This window comes from Pleurodeles waltl, chromosome 8 (assembly GCF_031143425.1).
Source record: "Pleurodeles waltl isolate 20211129_DDA chromosome 8, aPleWal1.hap1.20221129, whole genome shotgun sequence".
Lineage (NCBI taxonomy): Eukaryota > Metazoa > Chordata > Amphibia > Caudata > Salamandridae > Pleurodeles > Pleurodeles waltl.
In genome coordinates, this window is record NC_090447.1 from 438,225,700 (window position 1) to 438,246,188 (window position 20,489).

Genomic DNA, 20,489 nt, shown 5'->3' on the forward strand with positions numbered 1-20,489 from the left:
GGGATGTAAATTGCACATACAAAATGTAAGAATTTTAAAATGTAATTAGTGTTTCTTTAACATATGGCACTGTTTTCCCCTTTATATACAATTAGATCTCCGATTGAACTGGGAACCAGTTACCTTTTGATACCAAGTGATTAGTATCTACCATTTTCCCACCGATTTGCAGGATGGAAATCTCGTCAGAGTGTCACGGTCCCTCCAAGCCCAGTTTGCTTTTTGGTCTTCTCTTTTGCTTTCTGTAGTGGGCCACGTGGCACTAGTGAAGATGGTGTGCTACCCCAATGATAGTATTATTTTGCAAACCTTCCCCTGCCGTCCTTCATTCCTTCTTCAGACATGCCACACATCTGATTTGGTCGCTGTGGCCCCGTCGGGGAGCCCTTTCCATTCTAAAGATACCAGTGACTGCAGGTGGATTAGGTCTTCTGGACTTAGAATGCTATTATTCAGCTGCACAGGTCCAATGGGTGGTTAGCTGGTTCCTGCCCACCTCCCTGCATGAGATACGGTTTACCAGTAAAGACTTTCAAGGAAGGCTAAATGCACTGCTCATTGTTTCCTACTGACCATTCTACGGCTCACCATCCGGGGTTATCATGCACAGCTTTCTCTTGCCTTGCTAGAACCTGTTAACTCACTGACACAAAGAAACCCTATGCTCCTGCACTACCTTTGCTAAGCCTTCCCACTCACACAGGACGGCAGTGCTCAGAGCAACTCCATCAGTGGCATACTGCAGGTATCTTAAAATTGGGGGATTTGTTTCTGGGTGGCGAGCTACTAAATTTCCAAACCCTTGTGGCACACTACCATCTTCATCCTAGTCAACTCCTTACTTACAACCACCTTAAATAATCATTAAATGCCCTATTTCATGTCTGTCACCTAGCACTAACCCTACAAGAGGTGTGCCAGAAGCTCTGCACCATAGGAACTGGTGGCAAACTGATAGATTGGGTGTACAGACCTTTCTTGCAACATGGAAACCACTCCTGGTCTTCTTGTCATACTACTTGAATGACTGATGTGGCCAAACCTCTGCAAGATATGGACTGGACTAAAATACTAGTCTTTCCCCACAAAGTATCCCATGGCTGTCACTTTAAGTACATTCATAGTGCTTCCTTGTGAATGCATTCCGCCCGTTGTGCGCCTTTGGCCTTGCGGTTTGTAACTCACATTTTGTTGCTTTCAATTTGGTGGCTTTATTTGTTTTAGGCTATGCAGCTTGGGTTCGTCCCTTCCCTTGCCAAAACCTTATTCACAGTATCCTTCTGAGTGCTCTCTTTCTGTAAATAGGCCTGTAAATGTTGTTCTTATCTCATCACATTTGCTGTGCATTCAAAGTACAAAGTCAAATGTCAGGCTCCGTCTTCGGTGGGAACTTAGTGTTTACTTTTCTTTCTCTGACTTCAAAGTGAGATAATTTATGCGACAATCTTGCTGGATACTGGGGTTAGGAAAGAGGTTTTTCTATCACATGACAACATTTAAATAAACTTCAGAATATATCAGCATTAGGAGTACAAATGAAGCAAATTTTTGTTAATTCTGAACTGTGCTGGAAACAAATACCTTTATATGATTAAAACAAATAATTTCATTAGGTGATGCCTTTTCCACACATCATTGTCTGTGCACAGTATAGTTTGATTTGAAAAACTGTATATCTGTGCAAATGGAATGGTCATTTCAATCAAAAATGTGTTGTCTGTAATGGCAGTGTGTTACCACACCATGCATACTCCACTCTGCTCTGCACCACTCCACACCACTGCACCCTACTCTGTATCACTCCACTTTACGCCACTCTATGCCACTGCACTCTTCTCCATTCTGAACCACTCCACATTATGCCACTGCACTCTATGCTACTTCACGCTATGCCACTCTACTCTGTATCACTCTCCTCTATGCCAATTAACTTTACGCATCTCTACACCACTGCCCTCTGCTCCTCTTCACACTATACGACTCCAGGCTAGGCAATACCAATCTAGTCCGCACAACTCCTCTCTATGCCACTCTGCAACACTGCACTATACGCAACTACACTCTAAGCTAATACACTATATGCTAGTGCACTTTACTCTGTAACACTCAACTCTATGCCCCTGCACGCTACATCAATACACTGTACGTGACTCTAATCTACACTGCACCTCTGCACTCTGTGCCATGGCACTCTACACCACTTTACTCTATACCATCACACTCTATGCCAATCTATGCAACTCCACTCTACCCTGCACCTCTCTGCTCTAAGCCACTTCACTCTACTGTGAAACAATCTACTTTATGTTGCTGCACTCTGCCACTGCATTCTATGCCACTGCACTCTAACCTGCACCTCTCCGCTCTGTGCAAGTGCACTGTACTCCGAAACAATCTATTCTACGCCACTGCAGTCTATGCCACTCTGACCACTGCACTCTACACCACTGCACACTTACACTCTTCTCTGCAACACTGCACCGGCCGCCACTATACTCTACACCACTCCACTCTGTACTACTACATTCACCACCATTACACTCTATTCTACTGCACTCCATGCCACTCTACTCTGCCCCATCCCACTCTATGCCACTGCACTACACAAGTGCACTCTAAACAACTACACTGTATGCCACTGCCCTTTACTCTGCACCACTGTACTGTATGCCACTGTTCTCTGTATCACTCTACCCTACAACACTGCACTCTACTCTGTACTACTGCATTCTATGCCACTGCACTGTGCATCACTGCACTCTACGCCACTGCACTCTAGGCACTATACTCTACTCTGCACCACTCTATGCCACGTGAGTCTACTCTGCACTCTGACACTGCACCACTCTGCATTACTGCACTCACTGACACTCTATTGTATGCCACTATACTGCACTCTATGCTACTCTACTCCATGCCACTGCACTCTGCGCCAATGCACTCCAAACAACGGCACTGTACGCCACTGCCCTCTACTCTGTGCCACTCTACTCCACATCACTGCACTGACACTTTACTCTGCAACATTGCATTCCCCGCCACTGTACTGTACACCAATCTACTATGTACTACTGCATTCTATGCCACTGCACTCTACGCCACTGCACTCTAAGCCACTTTACTCTGCATCACTCTACATGACTGCACTCTACAGCCCCATACGCTACTCTGCACCACTCTAGACTACACCACTGCACTCTGTGCCATGCGTCTACTCTGCACTCTATGCCACTGCACCACTCTACACTGCCGCACTCTCCGCCACTCTACTTTGTCCCACGCCACTCCATGCCACTGCACTCTACACCACTGTACTCTACGCCAATGCACTCTAAACAACTGCACTGTACCCCCACTGCACTATACTCATGCACCACTGGGCTCTACGCCACTCCTCCTATGCCACTCTACTCCACTATGCCACTAACTTTTAGCCATGCTGAACAGCAGCCACTCTGGTGTATAACATGGCTAAAACACATTGGGAAAGCCAATAACTCTTGCACAAACGTGACCTATTGGCTATGCCAATGTCTGTTAGTACTATGAGGTACAGAGGTCCCTGAAATAACTGTGAATATGTGTCCTTATTTTAAACATGCGATCAATGCCTCATCAGGGGTAGTAAGTGCTATAGAAATACAATTACATCATAGTATAGGCTGTTACAAAATGCGCAAATACATTTTGGTTAAATAAAAAAAGTGCTACTCAAATACAGATTTGCACAATATACAGTTTATACCTAGTACTAACATTTTTTATAACACTCCATTAAAACCACACACACCACAACTCAGCTTGGAACACTGGTACAGTATCTCTCTAAGAGAAAATATCTTTGCCATCAGAAAGCTTCAAGTGACTCCTTTGGTTAAAGGCAATGCAGGTTTTCAAGCCCCTTTGCATTTGCAGATTTACCAGTTGCACACATTTGCATTTCTTTAGGGAAGGAGACACCCTGGTAAGAAGATCTGTTTCTTATCTGCCTGCCCCTCCCTGGCTCTCAGCACAGGAGACCCCCTGCCTTTCAATCCAGCTGGGGAAACTAACCTGCCTGTAATTTCGCCCTGCCGTCTGTTGCTCTTTTGGTGAAGGATAAAATTACACAAATTCCGTCCTTTAAGCCTTTCATCACGACATCGAACGGCAGGGCGAAATTACGGATAGTCCGTGAAATTTACAGACTTGATGCACAACCTAGGTGTAATGCCCCATAATTCCACAGGAAATTCCCACGAAGCGATTAAACTGCCAAGAGTTCGACGGACTAATTTTTTCAACCAGTGCTGATATATACAGGAAGTGCTGGACACGATCACAGGAAACGACGCGCGACCCAGAGTAGTACAGGTCGGGTGGCTCTCGCCCGCGGAAGGCTAATACCCAGGATCTGTCCCGTCTGCTTCAGAGCGCCGATCTCCAAAGTAGTTCAGTGAGGAGTGGAGCTAGTTTCGTAAACGATACATGTGTATCAAGTACTTTGTGTGCGAGGGTGTGCACGTGGCCTAAAGAGCACCAGGGGACAGGGATACATCAGAAAAGGCATGTCTTTATGACAGCTCCCATCGAGTGACGTCACTGGAAGTAAGGTTAGTACGTTAGCTGAGCCTTATTATAGGGAACAGGCCTGTCGTACACCTAAAGCTGAGATAGGCATTTGCCGTTTAGAACATATGGAAATAAACACGTCTGTAGTTCGTTATTCGCAGCTAAACCATACAACAAAATTATTATTTAGAAATGTGCACGTACATCGTCTTGTTTTCTGTTAATGCTAAATTGTGATTATCTTAGACAGTAAGCAAGCATACCTTTTAAGCTTAATGTTGACAAATAATCATTTAATCACTTCCATTGTATGAAATGATTATATGCTCTTGCACATAAATAAATGGAAGCAGATACTGTTTTAGAAAATATGCACTCTTAACGTTTTATATTTGTAACTTATCAGGTTGTTATCACGGGTGACTTATGCAATCAAAGGCAGTTATATGTGAGGTACTAATGATGTCCCACAGTGCATTAAGTTTGTGACCACCTTGTACGTATCATCAGTGCTTTGACGCTGCCTTCTGTCTGCATGGGCACTTTACACACAAATCTAAACACACAGAGTGGGCAACAGTGCATTTTTGTTTTTTGTGTTCCTTTTTAAAAATAACACTATGTTTTCACATATCAATATGTCATATACCACATAACTTACTCAAAATGACAAACTTTTTAAACACGGGTGGTATTCAGTAGTCACAGATTCATAAACATACACTATACTTGTTAATTAAGAGTTTATAATTTGGTGTTATGCCTTTGTTCTTTGCTGGTGTTCTTTCACCAGCTACAAAGTCCCTCCCATTCCTGCCTTGTAAAGGGTTCCAAGGTTTACTGGTCTCTCATATTTAAGAAATCTCAAAATAACCCACTCCTGGTCCATGCTCACTGTTAAAGAGGCAGCTGCCAGAGGGAGGGAATGTTAAAGCACATTCAAGACAGATTACCTAAGAATGGGATGCCGTATAATGTTTGCAGATGCAAATGTCAGCAGCACTGGGGCACAAGGTGACACCGCCAACACCTCCTACCCTCTCTCAGAGTCAGGGGAATGGATACCACTCTCTAAAAATAGTGAGAGGACTCGGTTTACTCGCAGCCACCCCTGACTTGTGCCCTAGGGTTAGGACCTCTGTTAGGAAGGGAGTAACCACTCTGCCTTCTTGGGTCCTATACATGCTGACTGGCAACAGGAAGCCATGGTCTTGCTCCCCAACTACGGGTCTGGTCAGTGATTGCAGTAATGTGCCAGAGAACTGGGGCTGCCCTTCTCTAATGTTCTTATCAAGGCCAGGGATGCACTTAAAAGTCGGTCGTGATGTCACCATCACACTGTGGGGCCACTCTCTGGCTGTCTAGATTCCTCAGAGAAGGTGAGTGCTTTTTCACCCTCCTTCGGACAGCATCCACACTTCAGGTGGCTACTTTTGAGTCAAACCGAATAAAGGAACATTTTCAATAAAGTGTGCTTGAGAACTGACTTTTCAGTGTGACAGTAGGCTCTCATTGCTTATTTACTGCAAAATAATCATGTGGGCTGCTTTAAACGTTAGGTCTCAGATTTCCGTATTCATACTCAGCTGAAATACAGTGGAAGTACTCCTTGTACTTAATGCGGTTGAGAGAAATGCCCACTAGATTCTAAGATTGCAGAGCGCACATTACGATTCTATGTCAGGACCGGAGGCTTTGGATTATGCTTCTCCTTCTTTGCTGCTTATTACACCTTAAATCACAGCAACCAATGAAAATGTCAACTTTTTTTAATTTTATTATAAAACTACATTTCCCATATATCTAGTGTGACATCATGTCATTTGCACCAATCACAACACCTAGCCATGTATATAAACTGTTAGTGCCATAATACGTACTCTTTCTTTTCTGTTTTACGCATCAGATAAGTGCCTCCTTGTATTTTTTTCTGTCGCATTGTTCTTACTCATTTTACGGTGCACTTTGTTTATTTAAACTGCGCCTTATTGTTTAAGGGAAGCAAATTTCACACTGTGCGGCTATACTTCAGTTTTGGCTTCCAACAGGGGCACCAGGAGGCAGGGAGACAGAGTGCAGTAGCGGAAGGGTTTCCAGTCCTCTTTCTAGCTCGCTAACCCGCGCAGACATCCTACTTGCAACGGGTCCTTTTTCCCCAAACTATATCGGAGTTGCGAGCTTGCCGAGACTCGGCAAGTTAGTATCAGGTCCGCTTCAACTCAGCAGTAGAGCACTGAGCGTCTCCCCCACGCCCTTCTGCCTGGGCAAGGATCTAGCCGTACAGGTTTTAACTGAGGGGCTCAGGGCCTTCACTCGTGTCAGTTTCTCTGTAAGGTGGTCCTCTGATTTTCTTTGTGCCTCCCTGGGCTGCCCTCCCCCACCCCCAGCTACAACCGAACTTAGTTGGTTCTCTGTATATTCAGGTTCTTCATTATGCCAGATATTCCTGATCCTTTCAATGCATCCTATGACCAGAACCAAGAAGACCTCCTCTTAGCAGGCGATAGCGTCCATGCCTTGGATGTCTCGGTCACACAGTCTGTGAACAGAGCCCTAGGCAACCTATTGCCAGACGGTTAAAAAGATATGCCCTGTCTGTCCCACTCTATGGCCCTAGTCCCCCCATGTCTCTACCCCCACGACGAGAGGATGATCCCTCCCAGTCTCCTGTCTGGCCCCACTCATCCATTATGGCCCGCTTATCCCATGCCTTGTCTGCTTACCATGATTACTCTGCAGCACAACCATCCACAAGCACCCTCAATCCCATCTCCCTCCCAGACGACGTCTCTGGCGATCACTCCTCCCACTCAGACGGCAACTCTACTCCCCACTCCAAATGTCATAGCTCTGACGGTCACGACTAGGTCCCTTCTGCACCCACAGTGATTCCCTTGACCCGCTCTCTACATTGACCTTCGACCCCAACACAATTGTCCATCCATGTTCTTCAGACTGGACCCCTCTTCCAGCAGTTTCAGACTACGCTCATGACAGGCTCAGGAAGAGCTTCAATAAAGATGTCCGGAATCGCCTTTGCTCTGAATACCTCTGACCTGACGTCCCGGACAGAGTGGCAGTGCCCACCCCCAACTTGATCCAAACCTGGCTACCTTCCTAAAACAGTTGTCTAAAGAACCCAAAAAAAGGATTGACAGTTCCTGAAAGTCCTGTCAGGATTAAGTCCTCAGCCTGGCCGGTCCACTCTGTAAAATACTGGGCATGGTGGGTTTTACCAAAGAGTGAAAATCCCATTGATCCTGACACACTAGCACGATGGGCACAACATGCCTTATGCTTACTGGACAATGCCATTTGGATAGCTTTAGTAGAAAGACGGCGTTCAATTCTGTTACTCATTGTTCCTAAACTTACTGAGTTGGCATCTGCAGAACCAGGTCCCTTGGCAAATGGCTTACTTTTTGAGGATAAAGTTGTAAAAGACCTAGGAAAATTCGTTCACACATTTATGGCCACAGACAAGGCCCAATCCTCTCTCAACAAGGTCTTTCATCAGTGCATTTTTCCAGGGCCTGCTGGTATCGAGGGTGCTCATCCGGAAGAATCTCTTCCCGCAGTCCCCAGTCCACTTCAGCTGCCAGGAGCACAGGATATTCCTCGCAAACCAGGGACACCTTCTACCCAGCCAGGGCACATGGTGGCCGAGGCCGGGACGGCAGAGGATTTTTCTGCTCCCAGAGTACTTACACCTCAGAACCTAATGCACAAGGTAAGAATGATTCAACCTTCCTCGGTTGTGCTCCGTGGGGTAGGACTTAATTTTTTCTGACTGATTGGTCCTCCTTGACTTCCGATCATTGGGTATTGGAAAACCCTTCCTCTTCCTTCGGTCCATTTTCCCCAACTCGACTGGTCTTTTATTCAATAAGAAATAGTCCAACTCCTGGCCAAGAATTAAATCAGTCCTTGTCGACCAGATCCTTCGAGTTTCTGCAGCAACATCTTTGTGGTAACCTAAAGATAGGATGGTTTCTGCTTAGTAATCAATCTGAAGGAATTCAACAACTGGATCATTTAGCAGCATTTCAGCATGGAGAGGGTTCACCTCCTCCGAGACATCCTTTGAGAAGGTGACTGAATGGTTCACCTCGACTTGAAAGATGCTTATCTTTCTAGCCTGATATTTCCTATCCCATCGGAAATTTCTTCAGTTTTTTTGGAACAACCAATGGTTCCATTTCAAAGGACGCCCCTTCAGACTCTTCTCTGGCCCATGGCGCTTCACCAAAGTCAAGCACCTGGTAGTGGAGAATCTCCACTCCAGAGGAGTATGTCTGATCATCTACCTAGGCAACATTCTTCTCTTGGCCCAAGACGTACAAAGCCTCCCTCAACGTCTGTACTGGACCATCCATCTCCTACAAGACCTAGGCTTCCTCATCAATATGAAGAAATCTGCACTTTCTCCCTCCCATGGTATGGAATTTCTAAGATTCCAGATCAACTCTACTACTTCTCTCCTGTCCCTTCCTGCCCAGAAATGATGCTCAATCCTGAAAATGATCCAGTCTACTTTTCTCAAGAAAATGCAATTGTTGAGCGTTCTCGCCAGGATAGTGGGCCTGTTGCCTTCCTGTATTTAGGCAATCTTTCTGGGTCCCTTATACTACAGAGCCCTTCAGCGCCAAAAATCCACCAGCTCCACAAGGGTGTAGCATACTCAGTCAGTCGCTCTCACTCCAGAGACCAAGAAAGGACTTCAGTGGTGGCTGTCATCTGGATGTGGTGTTAGAATCCGACGCCAGTCAGTTGAGAAGGGGTGCAATTTCCAATGGAGATCGATGGTCACAAGAAGAAGCTCGATTACACATAAACTGCTTAGACCTCTTAGCAGGTTCTTTCACAATAAGAACCCTAGCCCACCCCCAATCCAGTTGTTGCATACTGCTGCAAATGGACAACATTTGGCAGTTTTCGCTATAAACAAGTTAAAGGGAACAAAGTTCCATGTTCTAATAAAGATCGCAAAGACCTTTTGGCACTATTGCCTCCAAAGCCACATTTCAGTGACAGCGGAATACCCGCAGGGCCAATGCAATGTAGTCGCCGATTGGAACTCGAGGTATCGCAGGGATGCCAGGGAGTGGAAGCTCCATCATGCAGTCTTTCAAGCTCTTCAGAATCGGAGGGGCCGATGTCAAACAGATATTTTTGCGCCAAGTTTGTCTTACCAGCTGAAGTTTTTTTTCTCTTGGAGACTGGATCCAGTGTCTCACCACAGATGATTTTCTCCAACATTGGAGGGGTCCTCTGCATTATGCCTTTCCTCCTTTCCTGATGATTCCAAGGGTTGCCTCTCAGCCTGTGTCAACAAGCAGAACTCATCCTGATTATTCCCCTGTGGAGAGCTTAGCCCTGGTTCCCAGTTCTGTTGGAGATGTCTCAAGGCTTTCTGGTTCAAATTCCTCCAATCCCAGATCTCCTTATAGATCTAGCTGGCCTGTCCTATCCTCTTATTGCAGATAGCAGCTGTATTTGGGCCTGGGCTCAACGGTCACCCACAAAAAATGACTAAACCCAAAGATCTCTGAAAACTAGACAGCCACAGGAGTCCAGGGCCATGTGACCTGCACAGATCCTACTACACTATCTTGCAGAGAATTCCCTGAAAACCCTTAAACTTTGGATAAAAATATGTATTTTCCTCATTTCTGTGAGGAAAGGTTCTGGAAACTTCAGGGATCTACAACATTCATACTACCCAACGTTCTCATACATCCCAATATAAACTGTACCACAATTGTGTGGCTGGGTCTAGTGCTTGCCTAGGAAAGGCAACACAGCGCAATGTGGAGACACCAAGTGTTCTTCAGCAAATTCCACTTATTTGGGCAATCTGGGTAACAGCAGTATGTGGCTCAGCCACAATCCAGGGAAATCTTCTAAACCCAGACATTTTTGGAAAGCAGACCTAAGAGGAGTCCGGGGTGATATGACCTGCAAGGATCCCACTATATTTTCTACACAGAATGCCCTGCATCATGACACATAGCCATGTATATAAACTTAGCACCATAATGCGTCCTCTTTCTTTGCCCACCTGTGAGCAACTTTGGAATCCTTGTTGAAACGATCAACCAATGCCTTCTGTAGAAACCACTGCAGAACCAGGCGAAACTTGAACTTGAAAACATCAAAGGACCTACTGAGTCAAGAACTGGAAGATGTGAAAAGGCTCATGCATCAGTTATCCATTCTTCTGATCAGAGTCTGAAAAAAGATAGAGAAAAAGGGGATATGGTAACATCAACATATAATCATATAAAGTATAATCATATAGGATTTGTATGTAGTGAAGTGATAGGTGAGATAATCCTCACCCCGTGTCCTTAACAGAATTGAAAATCCTTGATGAGTAAAATAGAACATTTTTTATTCTGTGTCAGGACTGGAAGCTTTGGGTTATGCTTGTTAAAAGTTTTTGTAGCACTATAGAAGCAACTACTAGAATCACTTTGTAATAAAAGGGTTTAAAGGTAGAATCTGGGGACCAATCTGCTGCACTCAGATGGGACCTTAGACTAAAGGACTTGATGCCATGGCATCTCTCACTGAATGGGCTTTGAACTTAGAGGTGTCTATGCCAGTCCCTGAGAAAATCCATTTCACACAGTGGCAGATGAGCACTGGGTGAAACGGTTTCTGGAGAGCAATCAGAAGCTGACCCCCAATAGAATGGCGGAGTTTCCTGGTTTGATGTTCATATTCTTTTAAACAATTATAAGTAATTTGCCTAGAAAGGGTCTTAGTTTTTCTAGATATGGAAAAAGTGACGCCATCAGGAGTAAACACAATGCCTGAAATATCTAGGGCTTTGACATCTGACACCCCCCTACATGACACTAAACACAGTAAAATAATCAGTTTGGCTAACAGTTATTTCCTAGACAAGTCTGAATTGGGAGGCCACCTTTAGAGGAATTTTAGAATGATGCTGACATCCGATAGTTTGGAGTATTTCAGGAGAGCAGGACTAAGCGAATGCTACTCATAACTCTACTTACCAAAGGATGCTCGCCAGTCGGTTTGTCATCCTAAGCCCTCCAGACGGGCTACCTGAAATAGCGCTAAGCCCTGCCATAGTGGTGTCCTCGCCGTTAATCTACCCCACCAACCCATATGTGTGAGGCTGAATAGTGGGACTATACGTCTGCTGCCGCTATACCCCCCTAGATTTGTGGATTGAAAGCATGTGGCTAATGCAATGCGAGAGGTGCCACTTTTCCAGAGAAATCCTGACAAGAGGGAGTTTATCTTCTTGAACCAGGATCAGGGTGATCACGTCCGATCCCCAGAACATAGGCCCACTGCATCCATTGCGTGGAAAGTTCACTGACTTGGAAGTGTTCCTACCGAAACCAGATGTTTTTTGCCAAATATGCACATGATTTGAAGGATGTGTGGGCCAGACGTGTCAGGTTCAATCAGGAAGGATAGGATGTTGTCAGCGTTAAGCGCAATACGATCTGAACAACACAGGCTCCATTCAAACCCTTGCATTTGAGTGTCCATCCAGACCCAGACTGCCAGCGGTTCAACCACTACAGCGACGGAGAAGGCGGACAGCCCTTACGAGTTACCCTCTGTATAGTGAATTCTTCAGATGAGTAGCCTGCTACCTTCATGGTGGCCTTCAGATCTGTATCATATAGACATACATAGATGTACAAGATGAATCTAGGGCCAAAGTTTAGTCCGTGAAGTAGAGCAAACAGAAAATCCTACCACATGAGTCAAACACTTTGTCCATATCGGCCAGGAGTATCGCTGCTGGCTGCTCCAGACGGCCGGCCAGCGCGAGAGGGCATTGGAGACTCAGCGAATGTTGTGGTGCGTCACATGGTCAGACATGAAACTAGCCTTGTCCGGATGGATCAGGTCAGCAAGGTACAGGAGTAGTCTGCTGGAAAGAGCTTTAGCTAGAAGTTTGGCTTCGATATTTAGAAGGGAGATCAGGCGATAAGATAATAGGACATTGAGAGGGCGTCCCGGTGCGGGGAAGACCACTATCTCGGTGTGACACTACTCCATTGGGAGAAGCACGGTGTTGTTGTTGGTCTGAATCACTTGCATGTTGTTTCCCTAGTTGGGGAGTGAAGATTTGAAAGAATTCAGCTGGGAGTCCATTTGAGCCAGTGGCCTTCCTGGGCTGGAGTTCCCGGGCTATTTCGGCCTCTGTGAGCTCCTCATCTAAGGGAGCCCGGGCATCATCGGAGAGCATCCGGAGGGGCAGATCGTCAACAAATTCTAAAATTTGGTCTAATGTCAGTATTTCCCATCGAGCATATAACGTCTGAAAATATGTTGCAAAGTTATGCACAACCTCTTAGAGATCAGAGCTCCCTGTGCATCCTGAGTGCATCCTGAATTAATGGCAGAGGAGGTGTCTGATCTGTGCCCTGACAGAGCCTGTGGAGTACTTTACTCATATTATCTCCCTGTTGATAAATGCAACATGTTTGGCCTCATCCATTAACAACTGATGATATTGCTGCTGGGTCATTCCCAGTTGTCTGAGCGAGTGGCTGCCACACTCTTCCAGCTCATAAATTTGTGACTCAAGATCGGCTATGTCTTGTAACTTAAGCTGTGTTTTTTACTTGAGCAATAACTAATGTCAATGACCCGAAGGAATGTATTTAATGCCTGCCATAGTGTTGTGGCCAATGTTACAGAGCCCGTGTTGAGAGTGAAGTATTCATTAAGGTGTCGAGTGGGGAGTGTTCTGTATGTGGGTAGGTGTAACTTCTATGGCGATACGCGCCATCTGAAGGGAGGTTTCTCAGGTCCTGTGCTTAGTCCCACGTCCACTGGGGAATGGTCTGATAAGCCTCTGGCCAGCACTTCAATATGTGAAATTCTATGCTAGTATACTACTGGTACAAAGAAGTAATACAAGCTGGAGAGGGAGTTATGTGTTGTGAAGAGATAAGTGTAGCCTATCTCAGATGGATTGTGGTACCTCCAGACGTCGCCTAACCCCATTGCAGTCGTCAAGACAGAAAGCTTAGATATAGTGTGCATAAGTGCCCCCCGCATGTGACACCTGTTCAACCAAATGTCCATGACATCGTTCCAGTCTCCGCCCAGAACTGAAAGGCCCTGTGGATGGTCACCCCCAAAGACATACTATACAGTCAACGAGTGACTGACCCAACAGGAGAGAGGTTTAAAAATTTTACATTATTTTTTAATTCAACTGTTATATTCTTTGGGTAAACCCTGAGTGATATATGTATGATTTTAGCAGTTTGTCTAGTTTTCAGAAATGTATGATTTTCCTGGATTTTCCATGGGTTTCACACTTTCTTCCACCACAAATGCCAAGTAGGTTGAAACAATAAAAAAATAGGAAAAACAGACTATCACTTGGAAAAATGCAATTCTATTTTCACAATTATCCTTGTTTCTGAAAGTTGGGAACATGGTGATCTTAGCAAAACTATTGTCAATGCTACTTTAGGGAAACACATATGCTTCTTTGCACAGCACTTGTTTGCCCCAAAATACATATTTTTTTATGTTTTTCAGGGGAATCCACAGACCCTGTGTAATCTTTAGGATCCCCAATATGTGTGGGGAAAAGGGCACAGATTTGGCTATAGTACGTTTTGTGGAAAAATATTATGAAGGCTTTTGGGCAAAGTGCCCCAAATATCAAAAAAGGGCTCAGCAGTGGGGTAAAAGAAGCCTCTGTATCTAAGAGCTTAGGCACTTTCCTTATATATGCTGTGGCAAACTATACTTTAGCCGTAGGTTACACCAGTTGGTGAGATGCAGGGCTCAAAAAATCTACTCAACCACTTGGTATGGAGAGTCATTTTTTATCATGTCTAGCTATTTTTAGTACTTACTTGCCCCTTCTGGCTAGTTGACAAAGAACAGGTGTTCTGTTCAGTCAGAAAGTGGAGAAGCAATAAAATATGCTTTTAAATATTGTTTTTGTATGTCACATTTGCTCTTTGTCAGAGGTCAAAAGTCAGTTTGTCTTACAATTAATTTTCCTTCTGACTCCAGAGTTCCAGTATTTTGTAAGGTGAAGTATCCGGCCTGCTGTTTAACGTGTGAAATAAAAGGCTATAGGGTGTCGTGTTTTTCCTAACACATAACATTTAAAGGACTAAGGGGGTTATTACAACTTTGGAGGAGGTGTTAATCCGTCCCAAACGTGACGGATATACCACCAGCCGTATTACGAGTTCCATAGGATATAATGGACTCGTAATACGGCTGGTGGTATATCCGTCACTTTACCGTCACTTTTGGGACGGATTAACACTTCCTCCAAGGTTGTAATAACCCCCTAAGCCAACTTTACACACATTTCAAAATCTATTTCAGTAGTTGTGAAAACCATTTTTGGTACTTTTGTGACTAAAAAATATTTGAATAGGATGAAAACAAATCAGAATAGAATGTGTTGATGTGCAAAGGATATGTTTTCTGAAACCCAATTTTCACAGATTGTTAATACACTATATAGTTTTATGAATAAAGCTGCAAATTATTGGAAAGGTTTTTTTGACATTGCTTGGAAATTTACTGTGTCTAGATTACAGTATGCCACCACATCATGGTTTAGTAATCTATGTATTAAAAGTGAGTGTTTAAACAAACTGAGAAACACTCCTGCCCTGATGGCAATGCTATTAGTAAACTATAAGCAAGTCATTGATCATGTATCCCGTGTATGTGAGCCAGATGCTTGAGATACATGGAGCAAACTTTAGTTTACTTAATCAAGCAAACAAGTTTTTTTGTAATGCAGAAATGCTGAGCTCACATATTTGAAAGTGCAATCATATGTGTGAGTGAAGAAAAGTTACTTGACCTGCAGGTCTAGTAACATTTTTATGATTTTTTGAGGCTTGAGAGGGTTTTACAGTGCCACGTAAAAAGCTCATGTTTGCACATTGTTCCACTACCAGGAGCTTTCTATTGTGCAGAAATATCCTGTTTAATTTTGCAAGGTTGAAATCATGTGGTGCTTGAATAAATATTTGTGTGTGAAGAAACTAAAAGGATAGTTGTTCTGCAGACTTGAATGAAACCTGAATGAGATAGTTAATTCTGTATACCATGTGCAAACATAGGTGTTGATACAGAAAGAATGAGATGTCTAGCAATATTGAATCTGTTTCCGAGCATTGTAGGGAAATTAGGTGTATTATGTGGTGTGGTTGTGTGGCCTAATGTGTAATGGGCTTACCCAACCCCTTTAGGACAAGTAGGTTTTGTTTGTCAAATCTTTAGATCGACTCTGTGTACCTGTGTCTCTGTGAAGTCAGGCTTATTCGAAGGAACATGTGTTCAGCGTTTAAACAGCACCAAAACAATTGAAGAAGAAATAAATGAGACACTGAAGAAATCCAACACCATTTAATAAAAATAAACCGTATTTTTAAGTCTAGTGCAAGCACATTTCAATCTGTTGTAAATATTCTGTGGGCTTTTAACATTGCTCATCTCACACCCATCACTTTCACTCCTTCGTGGGCTTGCCTTTCAAAAATCTCTTGATGTCATTGGTAAATGTTTGTCCTGCCTTTGGGTGGTTTTGTTACTGCTTTGCAGACTGATCCTGTTACATGATTTATAACACGATTGTCGATATACTTCAGCATGTGTGAACTATTTTTTCTGATGTCTGTCCCCTTCATGCTCCGTGGCGCTCACAGCAGAGAACAGCATGAACTTCATTGACAGTATTGAAGTGCTGGTCACATTGTTCACACTGTTAACTAATCACAGTCACTTCTTTTGGTTCTCCCCTTCACTCTCCATAGCTTTTACAAAAGCACTTGTAATTGGTAAATGGTTTATGTAAAAAACACAGAAATCCTCAAAGCTGCTCTCCCGTTCACAGTGGGAGAGCCAATACTACAATATTCACTGAACCCAGGAATCTCACCCCATAATGCTTTGCTGGGCATTCCTTTTACAAAACATTTTTGCCCATAACTCACTGGTGGTCCTAGGACAATGGGACCACCACCAAAACGTTCAGCATGACACACGCTTTCTGTCTAGGTCATCTCTGGGTCTCCACACTAGGTTAGTGGGGACCCCAAAATAATAATCCCTCCCACCATTGAGTGTCTTTTTTATCTCTCTCATGGCTGGAACTTTTGTTTTACAGCTGAGAGTAGTTAATGTTTTAAGACCCTTGTTGATAATATTGTTGCAGTAGGTCTCCCAGCACTGAAAATGTGTAATGTACTATGCCCTCTAGAGGCTAAATATATGCTAGCACTGCATTATTTTCTGTCATTCTGTTTTCATGTGGTTATGCCTTCTAGGGGCTAACTATATGGTTATGCGACCATGTTTCTTATATATGCTATTTCTATTGTGGTTTCCTCAAGGAGCTGTTCTGAGCATTACAGTCAACATGCTACAATATTTGCAGCACTCGTAAACTCACCCCATAATGCTTTGTAGGGCATTCTTTTTTCAAAACGCTTTTGCCCATAACTCAGCCTGTGGTGGTTCTAGGACAATAGGACCACCACCAACACCTGCATCACGACACACTCTTTCAGTCTAGGTCAACTTTGAGTCCCCACACTAGGTTAGTGGGGCCTCCAAAATAGTAACCTCTCACACCATTCAGTGTCTTTCTAAGCTCTCTCAGGGCTGGAACTTTTGTTTTACAGCTGAGAGTAGTTTGTGTTTTAAGGGACTTCTTCGTAATATGATAATAGTAGGCCTTCTAGCCTTGAAAATGTGTAATGCATTACACACTTTAGGGGCAAAATATATGGTAGCACTGCATTATTTTCTGTCATTCTGTTTTCATGTGGTTATGCTCTCTATGGTTACGTGACCATACTGGAATTCTGTGGCAGATTGGACCAAACTATGCAGCCGGTTTCGACCAGTTAATGTGGTGAAAGAAGTCCAGTTATAAATTTACAATGCCAATAGCTCCATCTCAAGTAAATACAAGACCTATTGCGTTGCAAATGCCTGTTATATATCTTTAGACTCCAAAATTAAAAAGATCTACTGGAGGGTCTTGGAGAGCTAGATTCTACTAGGTATAATGAATATGCAAGGGATACAGGGTTTTGAATATGCTCAAAGATGCTGTGGATGTGACGCAGTCAACATATGTCTTTCTTTGGATACTCCTCGGTCCACAGAAGCATGAGGCGGTCCCGGCCAGGGGTCGATGTCCATTGTAGTCCTCTTGATCCTGTTAGAAGTCCAGTGGCCACTGGGCTATCAGTCACCTGGTATCATAGTTATAGCCATATCCTCTCCTGGGCAAGAAATTGCCCTCTGGGTGACCAAACTCCACTCAGACGACTCTTCAGGATCCAGCAGACTCGGGTGCAACTTTGAGCATTGGGCCCTGGACTTTGGTGCTGCATCGCGATGAGTGGTGACAATTTGAAGATCTGGGCTACCAGATTGCCCCTGTAAGCTTCTTCAGCTGTTGTGACTCCATTCTGTGAGCAGGAGGTCATCCAATTAACCTTGGAATCTCTTGCTTTGGCTTGACTCAGGAAATGACTTATCCTTGAGCAGAACAGAACAGGCACTGTCCCTTCTCCTTTACTAGCCAGCAAGTTCAGCTGGTGCAGTCTTTGTTGCTGCAGGCTATCGTCTCTGGGTCCTTGGTGTAGCAAGGCAGTCCTTCCTCTCTGGTCCAGTGAGATCTGAGCTCTGGGTGCCAGGGCTGCACTTTTATGCTCAGAAAATTCCCTCTGGGTTGGATGTGGTTGGTGGCCAGTAGGTTAGGTTTCCTCCCTCCTCATGACTACTTTCTGTGAAATATGGTATCTTGGTTTCCCAAGATGCAAAATTATGCTCACTCTCAAGATGGCAGGACCCATCTTGTGCATGTAAGAAGCTCACCTAACCCAAACCAGAGGTTTGGCTCCCCAGGGGGCTACATGTCCCTGAAAAACCGATTTGGCAGCTGTTTTCTCATCTCTGTCCCCAGTGTTGCCCTGCCTGCCTACACAATACAGCTTCATCTTCCATGTGTGCTTTGTCATTATTTTAAATGGCAAAGTTGAGTTAGCAGTTTAAAACTGGCCTTCCAATCTGCAGTGAGACATGTTTACCTTGTCTCAGTCAGGATGGCAAAACGAGTGTTGGAGCCCCCATGTAGACACTCTAACGTACAAGGCCCCGGGTACCCCTGGCAACATATACTAGAGACTTACAAGTAAGTTAGGCTATGCCAACTGGCTATAAGTCAATTAAACATAATTCATGTTAAGGGTACATAGCATAACATAACGTAGCAAGGGTTAGAACACATGCACTGAGTCCTGGTTAGCAGTGCTGTGCATTTCAGAGACATTACGCTAGTACCCAGGAGTCAAAAACGGGGGCAGAAATTGGGTCTGCAGCCGGTTTCCTTAAAAACCAGGCCTCCTATTTCTGTTTATGAGGTTCTGGGACTACAAAGAGGTAGATATAAGAGACACCTTTCACAGTGATGTAGCCACTGTGGAACAAAGGGGCATATGTTAAAAATGTTGAGAACATATTACGATAACATGTAGAACCCAGCACAGACAAAAGTCACAGGTTGGGCCTTGTCACAGAGCGGTTGGGTTTGGCAACGCTTGTTTGTTTTCCTTCACCATGAAACATAACACAAAACATTCCAAGGTGGCTGCCTGGACAGCTGCACACATTTGGACTTATGCATTCACAGGTGTTATCCTGGAATGCTTTTTATAATTTATTATTACTTTACCAGTCAAATATAGACGTTGTGTGTTTTTTGGAACAGTAAACTAATATTAAACCATTGCAAAGGAAACAAGTATTGGCAAAGTCAAGCTCTCTGTGGCAAAGGCCAGACCCATTGGCCTTTCCAATGCTTGTCATCACTGGCAAGTAATACCACCTCTGAGAACATATTTTTAAGGGCAGTGGCAGTTGGACTTCGATGCTTCTTGTGGTGTACCACTTTTATCCAGAGTTGTAGGGACTTTATTTCAACTTGTCAAATGCCCCCTATGTTTGTGACGTCTTACCAAGTGCTCCCTGAGACTGGTCACAGGCCAACAAAATTGGTCCATTTATTGGATCCATATGTAATGTAGTTTGACCGCTTTATCTCCTAGTGTGAATACCACCAGAACTAGCCCTAAAATAGGAGCAATTCATCTTCGCCCTCACCATCCTAAAAATCAAGCTTTTTTTGTGTGAATATTTTTTCATCATTGGAGCTCACTTTTTGAAATATGAGTGACACTTTCTTTGCATACTATCAGAGCCCTTTTTCATTTTTAAAATGATTCAAGTTGAATTTTGTTGTTTTGACAAAAAATGAAATGTCAGCAGTGATCAGATAATGGCCCTCCACCACTTTTGTGCTGTGCTCAGTTTGTAAAATAATGAGTGCTGGTGCCCAAAACTCTGCTCTGAAAGCCTGTATCCCTTGTAATTACATGTCGACTTGCTCATTACCAAGACTGTGTGGTCTTGAATCTACCTCATGCCTCTTTCATTCTATTAGCATATACATGTTGACCCTTTATCTCACTCTTGCAAGTTCCTACTTTCTCCCTTTATGACCACTTTCCTTCTTTTTTTCCTTTGTCTTTCTGCTTTGTTTGTTTTCCATCTCTTGCTCTGGTAATGTCAGAACCTAATGGGCACTCAGGAGGGGTTGGCCCAAAAGGCTACGCGGCGCATGGCCTCGTAAAATTCTTTCATCTGAGTGGGGGTTTCACCTTCTCCTGGAAATGAAGGGAGGCGCAGATTTGTTCCTGGCAGCAGCTCAGCTGAACCCTGCTTGGAATGCTGATGTTCCTCACTTGTCTCCTCAACCACTGGACGAGGTGAAGTCAAAGTCTGTTTAGACTTTCATCCTCTTGAGCCTCTTCCCCAAGTGTTCCAAGGACCTCGAGTGGGATGAAGAGGACTTGGGGCTTCTGGAACAGTCT

General features: G+C 44.1%; 1 protein-coding gene across 2 annotated transcripts in view; it reads left to right on the top strand.

Annotated features, from left to right (window-relative positions):
- Positions 1-4,321: 4,321 nt before the first annotated feature.
- Positions 4,322-20,489, top strand: part of LIPT1 (lipoyltransferase 1) — a 61,927-nt gene continuing 45,759 nt past the window's right edge. The window contains exon 1 of one of the 2 annotated variants that reach the window (XM_069204377.1): positions 4,322-4,587. The gene's annotated coding sequence lies outside the window, so the exon portion shown is untranslated. Of the gene's footprint in view, positions 4,593-20,489 lie in introns of both variants that reach the window. The other variant, XM_069204376.1, reaches the window with a different exon arrangement.